This window comes from Urocitellus parryii, chromosome 4, assembly GCF_045843805.1.
Source record: "Urocitellus parryii isolate mUroPar1 chromosome 4, mUroPar1.hap1, whole genome shotgun sequence".
NCBI lineage: Eukaryota > Metazoa > Chordata > Mammalia > Rodentia > Sciuridae > Urocitellus > Urocitellus parryii.
Window position 1 is genome coordinate 181,866,579 of NC_135534.1, and position 10,617 is coordinate 181,877,195.

General features: G+C 33.1%; 1 pseudogene; it reads right to left on the reverse strand.

Annotated features, from left to right (window-relative positions):
• Positions 1-1,027: 1,027 nt before the first annotated feature.
• Positions 1,028-9,157, reverse strand: LOC113175795 (YEATS domain-containing protein 4 pseudogene; annotated as a pseudogene).
• Positions 9,158-10,617: the final 1,460 nt, after the last annotated feature.

Here is a 10,617-nt window from a genome sequence, read left to right on the forward strand (position 1 = left end):
TGAACTCTAATTTCACTATGTCAGCCCCTTATCAGCCTACCCTTGCCTTATAGTGGAGAAATGGGCTCATGTTACTGAACAGATGGAAAAGGATAGTTCTTGATAGGAAGAAAAGTATTCTGTCACCCAAAGAAGGAAAAAGAGAGATAATTTTAAAATGTACATATATATAAACTGCCTAAAAATATACTTTTTCCCTTGTATGTATAAATATTATTCTCCCTAACATAGTGACTCTACCTTTGAGAACTAAGATCTTTTTCTTCCATAAAAGAAGAAAACTCACTCCCTTTGTCTCTGGGTGATATGCATTTTTCTTGCTCCATTCCAGTTCAGTGAATTTGTTTGTAGTTGTGTGGTTGTCAGACACTTGGCCTGACCCAGGTTCTGACATGAGGGGATATATCTCTTGTCCTCATTATCCTCAGGAAAGACCCTTTTGTCCTTGGTGGACATTAGCCGACCATTTTCAACTTGTGTGTTTGTGTGAATTTAAGCATTTCTGAAGAACCATTTAAATAGAACTCTTCAAGCTAGTACCAGATGGACAACTCCTTCTTAAAAGAAAATAGATGACAGACCAGCTCTGAAAAGTTGATGATCTTAAAGGTACTTCTGCCCTTAAGAAACAAACCATTACTCCTGACTTTTGTATCTGACCTAAAATTTTCCTGACTACTAGATAAGCTTTCTGGGATTTATGTTTGAGCTGGTTAATTATCCATAACTGGACAAGGAACAGATCCATGACTTGACCCATCTTCTCACTAAAAGAATACTTATAATCCCAGGAGGATATCGTCTCAGTCTGATGGTCAGAATTTTCCCATATTTACCTTAACTTTCTTATGTAATGACCCAGCAAAGTAGCCTAGCTTTCTTATGTAATGCCTCAACAAATCAAATGTATTGATTAATAATTCCTCTAAGAAACATCATAGCGTTTGCAATAAACTCATTTCTCCATTAAAGTCCAGCTTACTTTCAATTTAGCTTACTACCAAGTTCTCCTCAGCACTTCATACATTCATATGTCTTTTGTCTAGTCATCTTCAAGTTTCCTGATTTCAATATTTTTATATAATTTATAGTTTCATGACTTGCTTTTAATCTCTCCTAAGCTCTGAAATTTCAAAGCTTTTTTTTTTCTTGGCAGCTTATAATTTTTATATGGTTTTCACTTCAAGTTCCACAAAATCTGTTTCATATTTATAGGCTCCTAATGTTAGCTGAGGGGAAGCTGTTAATAACTGTTTCATCATTGCTGTTAGGTCTTGAAATATCATTTCATCACATAACTCTGAAGTCACTGTCTTTTCCCCCAGCATTGCATTGGTATCTGATTGGAACAGCTTTAATAATGATATAGGGTTACAGGTCGTTCATTAGGGTCAATAAAAAATATTTTGATAATTATTCAAATTCACCCCATCCTATTTCAGTCACAGCTCTTAAAGGATTACCATAGTTCTCATGTAATTTAAACTGGAATTTCTTCACATATGCTGACATATCCTCATTTCTATCTGGTTTTGGGTATACTGTACATCAATGGGTGTGCCTATCTTCTCTTCTCTTCCCAAATTTCAAGCAACTTTATCATAAACTATTGCTTTAATTGTAATAACCCCATTCACTCTCCCACACCAATCAGGCCCAAATTCCGTTATTTTCTTCAACGTGTTGTTCCATGGAAGAAGCAACTGATGCCAGGGAAAGAGCCCTGGGTGGGCGGGGTCGCCACTCCCCTCAAAGGCACCAAACCTCCTGCTCTGTCCTGTGGAGGGTTTTTGAGAGAAGGAGGGCAAGTCACTGGGACTCCTGCTGAGCGAAGGCTGGCTTCTCCTGCAGGCAGGGGTAGAGGTAGTTCCTTTAGCCCCAAGTGGTTGAAGAGCAGATCAGAAGCCCATTTCTGTCTTTAATTGCTGGTCCTTTCATATAATGCTAATGGCAATTTGGGGACAGATAGTTGTCTTTTCCAACTGCAGAAAGTACACAGTGATTTGACTCTTGACCTTTTGGACTGCTGACTCTAAGCAGACAGCAATTTTCAAATAAAGCTATATTGTCTTTCTTCTCATCTTTTACATGGCCAGCTTGAAGAAATCATAAGCTGCAAAGATTACTAATATCCATAACTTTTTCTATTTAGTTTTCTAAAGTCCCCACCTTAGTAGATAAACAGGCAGTGAAGATACAGCAGGAAACACTTTGTCCAGGATCTTTGCTATTCATAGGGTAGAATTCTCAATCCTGAATATGGAGAAATCCTTACTGTCTGGCACTTTTTTATTTTAACAATTTAGGATCTGTAGAATGCATACACTAATTTCCTTGTTTTTCAGGGCATTTTTTCACTTATTGTCAAGGCAGAAAGCAGATTTTGAATTACTTAAGCATGAGGAGAAATTTATTTGTTTGTTGTTTAGATAGTATCTGTGAAAATGATACTTTATTCTATATTAAAAGGGTAAGACACTTTGCAGTAGAAAATAAATAAGTGATGTGTAAATGACTCAAAGGGTTCAAAAATAGAGATCATTAATCACAGCTAGATAGGAATTGCAATAGTATGTAGCATGATGATCAGTAATCTAAAGTACTTTCCCTTACCCAAAAATTTCCTTCAGGACTTTGCCCTTACTGAATTACATTTGTCTGTATAGAAATGCAAAGGAATCTCATAAGGAAGTGCAACCAACAATTTGATGAAAGAAGGCAGTTCTGAGTGTATATGGGGAGCAGGTGAGTTGTAGATGGAAGGAAACTGTTGGGCAATCTTGTTGGAGAGTAACAGCAGTGGGTCAGGTTATCATGTTGAAAGCCAAATGCCAGAAATCAACATTGTCAGTGAAGAGTTTCTGAATGAATCTACTAGTGGTAATTGACTGAATTTTTCCATGTACTCTCTATCATCCACTAACTTTAGGGGAATCACAACAGAAGCTTTAGAGCTATCATTTTTTATATAATATAAAGGATTGTAAAGTTTTTAGGATTTCATTTAGCCCCGAACTTCAATTTACAGATGATTAAATAGACTAAGAGAAGAAACTGCCTTTCTTTCTTTCTATCCCTCTTTCTTTCTTCCTGTTTTAAGAGTTATCTGTTTTGTTAGATTAAACACACACGGATCTTCTTTGAGGACAAAGTAAAGAGTAATTTTACACAATGAATCTTAACAATGGCACTTGTAAAATTGCTCTGAGGTCCAATATTAATAATGTTATGTGTATTTTAGCCTCTAAGTCACCTTGAGATAAAAGAAAACAATCTTCTTATTCCTAGGAAAGTATAATTTCATCTTCAGAGCAGTATTTCTTAAGGGGAAAAAAAGCTGATTTCTAAATAAAGATTTGGTAATGATCTTTTTAAGCAATCAGATTAACAAAATTAAATTAACTAAGCTGAAATATATACAGATAGTAAATAAGTGGTTATACTTATACTGTATTGCATTTAAATGTACTTACTGCCCATGAAGCTTATAAGATATGCAAATTTGAAAATCACCTAGAATCAATGAAAAATTTTACCACCATTTTTCAGAGTTCTGCAATAAAGAAGTAATAAAATCAGAGTGTAAAGAAATGACTTCACTGCATTTATGAGAAATAAAGAATGTATTGGTATTAAGAATTGCAAAGAAAGACTACTTTAAAGCCTTAACTTTGGATAAAAAGTGGATTTATGTGAAAGATTCATGACCTTGACTTGATTAATTCAATATGTTTTATTGCCTTATACTTGCTTTAATTTAAGTTAAATTATCTGCTATTAAAAAAGTCTTACCCTCAGAGCATCTTCATCATCTAGAAGTCAATTTAGCATCAATTAAGTTCCTTTATCTATAGTTCCTCCTTTTTAACCTTTGCAGTTTCAGTTACAATATTTGTGTAACAAATATCCCTGGTTTCCATCCACATTTTCAATGATTGATTCTTATATTCTGATAAACATAATAATTTAATGATAATTATCAGCAACATTGAAAATATCCTAATCATCATTAATTAGCTAATACTGGCCAGTATTAATTAGTCTAATACCCATGACTTTATAATATCAGTTTCACAGGAAACACTGAGAATGTTATTAAAGTAAAAATTTTGAAGTTGCATCTCTTATTAGAAAAGTACTATGTGAAGTGAGAGTAACTTCAAGCATGTTTTTCATACTCCAAGATTTTCGTTAACTCAAAAGTTTAATGCTCATAATATCAAGTGACACAATTAGTATCTGAATCAAATTTTGTCATAAGATGATTGTTAAAAGTAGGTATTCTGGGATCAAACTGCATTCCATAAAATGCTGAATGATTCTTAATCTCTTTGACCTTACATAAATCATTCCATCTTGTAAAGTCCTCACAAATCTCATCTGAAAAATGGAAATAATCAAGTCTATTAAATTATACAAGACATTTGATAGAATGCCCCTCAAAAATGATGAATCTGTGTTCAATGTGACCCAACTACAAGAAAGAATTGTGTTAAAATAAATAAATTTAAAATAGTTTACATTTTAGAAGGGGGTAATATTGTACTTCTATGTGTTTGGGCACATTTTACATATATCCCCATAAAATAAAATGTACTAAATGATTAAGTTTAAAAACACAGTCAGAGGTCTAGAGGTACATGGAATGTAAGGAGAAGAAGCTTAAAATATCCTATAATTTTGAGATAACAAATTTTCAAAGGCAAGATGCTCTTGGAACTTTACCAGGTAAAATTAACTATTATAAGAGCTACTATCACATTATTTATACCTTCCCTGGTATGGGGCTTCTTCCATATATAGTAGTAATTTTATAAAAAGCCTCTGTAAATAACAAAATCCATGGACTTACTAGAAAATTTTTTAAAAATCAGATTTAATTCAATGTTTTATTTACTTCAGAAATATCATATTGGATTATATTCTTGGACCTCTTTCAAACACCTCCTAAACTCCTCCGTCTAAACCTTTTTTCCTATGGGTTCTTTAAGACTTCATACCTCCTATCCTGTTATGGAAAAATATTATTAATTACAATAATAAACAATTATAACACTGGAGCAGCAAATAAATTACTGAATGTTAATTTATATTTGTTTTACTTCTCTCTCTCTTTATTTCAATTAGACATCCATACCATGGGCTTCCTCTTTCATGAGGGTTTTATAGCAGAGTTTCAAAGCATTCTAGGGGCTAGTCTTGAGAGCTAGTTAATTTAATCTTATCTGATTCCCTCCTATTCCTAACAGAATCAAGCCCAGTAGTCTCAGTTTTCATTTCTGCAATTCTTTTATTTCCATGCTCTGCAAAATGTCTTATAGCAAGTCAGGTTCCTCCAAAAAGGCACTGTACACCAAAAATTTTAACCCTTTTAAACCTTCTTGTTAGTTCCTTTCAGAGATTTAAGGGGATTCACATAAATTTAGATATCAGGTCTGGATAATTCACTTAGTGTTAGGTTGAATCATAAGAAAATTGATGTTTTTCCTTAGGTAAAAGTGGTGGCTGTTGTTCATTTCATTTGGCCCAACATAAATTGAAAAGTGTTCTAGCCCTCTCCTTCCTCCATTATAAATGAGAGTGCTATAGTTTGGATCTGGAGTGTTCCCCGAGTCCCAGGTGTTAAAGGTTTGGTTCTCAGGGTAATACTATTGAAAGTGGTGGAACTTTTAAGAGTGAGAGGTATTTTAGGTCACTGGGGTTGTGCCCTTGGAGGGGACTGTGGAGCCCTGACTCCTTCTTTCTCTTTTGTTTCCTGGATGTGATGTAAATGCTTTTCTATACTGTGTGCTTTCTTAATGATGTGCTAACTTGCCATAGGCCTGAAAGCAATGAGGCAGGTAGATCATGGACTGGAACTTGTAAAATCTTGCACCAATATATACTTTTTCTCTTTAAAAGTTGATTATATCAAGAAGTTTTTATAATGCTGAAGAGTTGATTAATACTGAGAATAGATTTCTTATAGTAATTAAATTGAATAATGTATTTAAATATTTAGCATTTCATTTGGCATAAAAATATTTAATTTATACTAGCTATCTAGTTATTACTATATTACATTCTATGATGCCTGTATGAATAAATATTTGGAATTAAAGAATATTTTTAGAGGGAATTATAATTTACTCTTCATATATCAACCATCAGTCTTAAGGTGGAAATGGCTGCTTGATTGGTAAAGGTCCTGTGTTTCCCAATAATGAAATGGATTGTGATTTGACATCGGGAAACACATTTTTGGACACCCTTATGTATGAAATAAAGCCAGAGTATACTTAGTATAAGTCAAAGTTTGTTTCTCTTTCTTGTAATCCTACTCCAGGTAGATCTTCAACATTATATTGTTCTTTTATCTTATTTTTATTATTTGTAAGTTTACATATTTGTATGTAGGCTTAACGAACATTTTAATATAAAAATTGAGATGGGTTGCATTGAGGTTTTCTTATCACAACTGATTTAAAACCCAAGATACCAGAAGGATATTTTAAAATAAAGTTAATGAAGCAAGTGTTCTTTATGAGTATAAACATGAAAATCAAATCCACTCAACTCAATTACTTTATAATCTTGTAAGGATAAATGTACAACCAAAGAGATCTTTTGTTGATGGTTTCTCTAAGACTTCACTTGCTCTTACTTCTTCATGAGGCAGTTGATATTAAATTATGTTTCCTAAGGCAATTTCATATCATTTGTTTATTCCATATCACACATCTCTGGGTTAATAATTGACTTTTTAATTTTGAAAATGTATTATGTTAAATGTTCATTATTAAACAGATTTTTTAAAATTATTTGCTTTCTCTTACTTAAATACTTATAAACAGACACATTTCACAAAATCGAGTAGTAAAAGACTGACCTTGTTCTAGGATGTTCCAGAAATGTACATATCATTTGAGTGTTCAAGAACTATGGAGTACCAACCACTACACCATCATTGTTTAATATTTATGCAGGATAAAAAGATGTTCTTGAGCAGGCTGACGCACACTGCCTTCCCCAATCTGGATCATGGTATTGTATGACCTTTGAAAATTTAATGACTGATTAAGCTTAGCACAAAGAGTGACCCTGTCATCTAGTACCCAGAATCAGAATGCTTGAATAAAAAGCCATCCCCAAACTGAGTGGATTAGAATTTAAATTTATTTATTTATTATGATTTTTTTTGTTGTTGTTCTGTGGTATACCATTGAGGTTGAGCTTCACTAGGAGCATCTTATTTTGATTTCTGCTGGGTCCCCTATGGACTTCAGTAAGTGATAGTGGTTGGCTTTCCTATGTGGGGTCTCAGCTGGGGCAGCTAGGTTGATGTGACTCTGGTTTATGAGGTCTCTCCTCCTCTAATAGGTTACCTTGGGCATATTCACAGAATGGTCGCAGGTTCCAAGAGAGTCAGCAGAAGGGTGCAGTAGTTCTTGAGGCCTTTGAACTGGCACACCCCATCACTTCTCCATTTTCTTATGCAAAGCACATTGTTCTCCCTAGCACATATAAAAATATGAAACTTTTTTTTCAAAACTGTCACCAGGTTAGTATACACCAAACCAATTTTCAAATACAATGTTTAATATGCTTTAACTGGTGTGACTAATGCAAACTGAAAGATACAAATGACATTTCACTACTAATTTGAATCAGAGTTACTAAAAAGCATTGCTTCCAAATTGATGTTTAAGAAATTTAAGCACAATTAAATCAAAAGCAATACACATACAATACGTTTTTGAAAGAAATTAAAATCATCCTTGTTATTTCATTCTTTCTTTGTGCAAGATATAATAGTGATAAGAGGAGACTGGGAAGAACTTCTCTCAGGAGATACATGTGTCTCTCTAATCTTATAAAAAAAAATTTTGGCACAGTTTGGGTCATCACAATGAAGTATAAAATAGAGTTATTTCAGATGAAAGCAATCATATTTGATGAAAAGTTTGGGCAACAACCCTATGAGATAAAGCAAATGAAACTGTGCTCCTTTGACCTAAAGGTAGAAAAAATGATTTGGGATTTACTAGGAGACTAGAGTGTATGAAATGGTCCCACACAATAGATGAGACACAGGATTCTTTTTCTAGACACAAGAGTAAAAGGGCACTAATTAGATTATAAATCAGAGAGACAGTCTATCCTAGAGTAGTTATAAGATCCTGAAAAGATTATTATTTTAAGAATAAAAGTAGAGTCAACTTCTGGAGGAGAAAAGTCAATATTAATGGTATTTGAATAGCTCAGACTGAGAGATGACTTAGCTGACCTCTCTGTGAAGACCTTAGCACCATGACTTGGTAACAGCAGCTCTTAGCGCCATATTTCAAACACATATTTAAAATGGATCAAATATTTATGAATGGAAATAGAAGTTGAATAGCAGATTCTAAATCATTCTCTCCCAATTAATAACTAAATCATTTAAGACAATATGAAAAATAAACATGAAAGAGAAAAAATTCCAGCATTGTCTTCCAAATCACCAAAGGATCAAACTCTAATGTACAATAGTTTTAATGCTAGCATCCGTCTTATAATGACTCTTGAAGCTAAAGGGCATGGACTGTCAGCACTTTCTTGCATTTTGAGAAGTATAATCTGAACAATAATTTACTACATAGAGAGATAAAGTTCATCCAAGAAAATCGGGTGAGAATTCACAATAGGAATGATATTTCTTACTGTATTCAAAAGCATACAAACAATGTGGGGAGAGAATGAGCACCCGAAATTTAGAATTCTCTATTAGACTGCTTGTATAACCAGCCTCAAACTACCATATATATATATATATCTGATAAGAGGATTATGTTTTTGTGTGTGTGTGAAAAATAAATAGAATAAGTATTAATTCATAACTTTGCAGAGATGTAAGGTCCTTTAAGATACATGTGGGACAAAAACTTTTAATTATTTTAATCTGTGAGAAAACTCTATCTGGAAAAGTTTGAATTAGGTTTAGAAAAAAAAGGTGTATAGGTATTTTAGATAAGATTTTTGTCCTTATTTAGTGAAATATAATTGAAAAACAAAATTTTATATATTTTAATATGCAAAACAACAGTGCCTTAATATATGTGTGAGTGTATAATAAAATAATTGCCACAATATCCACCCTTCACAAAGTTACATTTTTCTTACCTTCTCTTTTCATCATTCCTCGTTTCTTTTATTCCTTTACTTCCTCTCTCTTTCTCCTTCCTTTCCTCTTTCCCTCCCTTAGTTTATTATCTCTTATGGTGAGAATACTTAAGATCTACAATTTTGGCAGACTGAAAGTGTACGATACAGTATTGGTGAATATATTCACATTGTTGTACAATCGGTCTCCAGAACTTTATTTTGTATTACTGAGAATTTTCCCATCCAGCCCCTAATCAGTACCTTTCTATTTTTGATGAGTTTGGTTATTTTAAATTCCACATATATTTGAGTTTATGCAGTATTTGTGAGTCTGGCTTATTTTATTTGGCATAATGTCCTTTGGGTTCATTCATGTTGTTACAAATGCCAAGACTTCCTTCTTTTTACAGATAAAATAACATACTACTTTCTTTATCTATTCATCTTTCAGTGGAAATTGAGGTTGTTTTCATATCTTGGGTTTAGTGACTAATCTTGCAATTTTGAATCTCTTCAACATGCATGATTTCATTTTATTTGAGCATATATCCAGAGTGAGATTTCTGCATTATTTGGTAGTATTTCTATTTTAATTTTTGAAGAGACTCCATATTGTATTCTATAATGTTTCTGTCAGTTTACATTTTCACCAAGAGGGCACAATGCTTCTCTTTGCTTCAAGTCTTCACTAATACTTGTTATTTTCTGTCTTCTTAATCAAAGTCATCCCAGCATGTCTGAAGTTACATCTCATTTTGGTTTTGATTTGCATTTCCATGATGGTTAATGGTGCCGAGCTCCTTTTTCATCACCTGTTGGCCATTTCCATGTCTTATTTGGAGAAATGTTTATTGATGTCCTTTGTCCAGTTTTTGAGCTTTTATTTATTCATTTTATTTTGCATTTGGGATACGTGAGGTCTTTATATGTTGAGGATTTTATCCCCTTTTCATGTTTGTAGTTTATAAATATTTTCTCCCAATTTGTAGATTTTTTTCCCCACTCAGTTTATTGTTTCGTTTGCTGTACTAAAGTTTTAAAATCTTGGTTCTATATGACTTCTCTCTTTTTTTTTTTGTGACCTGTGGTTATGGTGTCATCTAACAAAATCATTACTCAGACCAATGTCAAGAAACCTCTTTCCTATGTTTTCTTCTGTAAGTTTTATGGTTTCTGTTCTTAAGTTTAAATCTTTATCCATATTGTGTTGTTATTACATATAGTTTGAGAAGAGGTCCAATTTCATTCTTAGGCATGAGAACACTCAGTTTTCCCATTGCAGTTTATTAAAGAGGTATCCCTATTATGTGTTCTTAAAAACTTTGCTGAATGTCAGTTGACCACAAACACATCAATTGATTCATGAGCTCTCTAGTTTGTTCTATTGCTTTATATGTCTGTTTTGACTCTCATACCATACTGTTTTGATTACTGTATCTTTGCATCATGTTTTGAAGTCAGAAAGGGTGATGCATCAAACCTTGTACTTTTTGC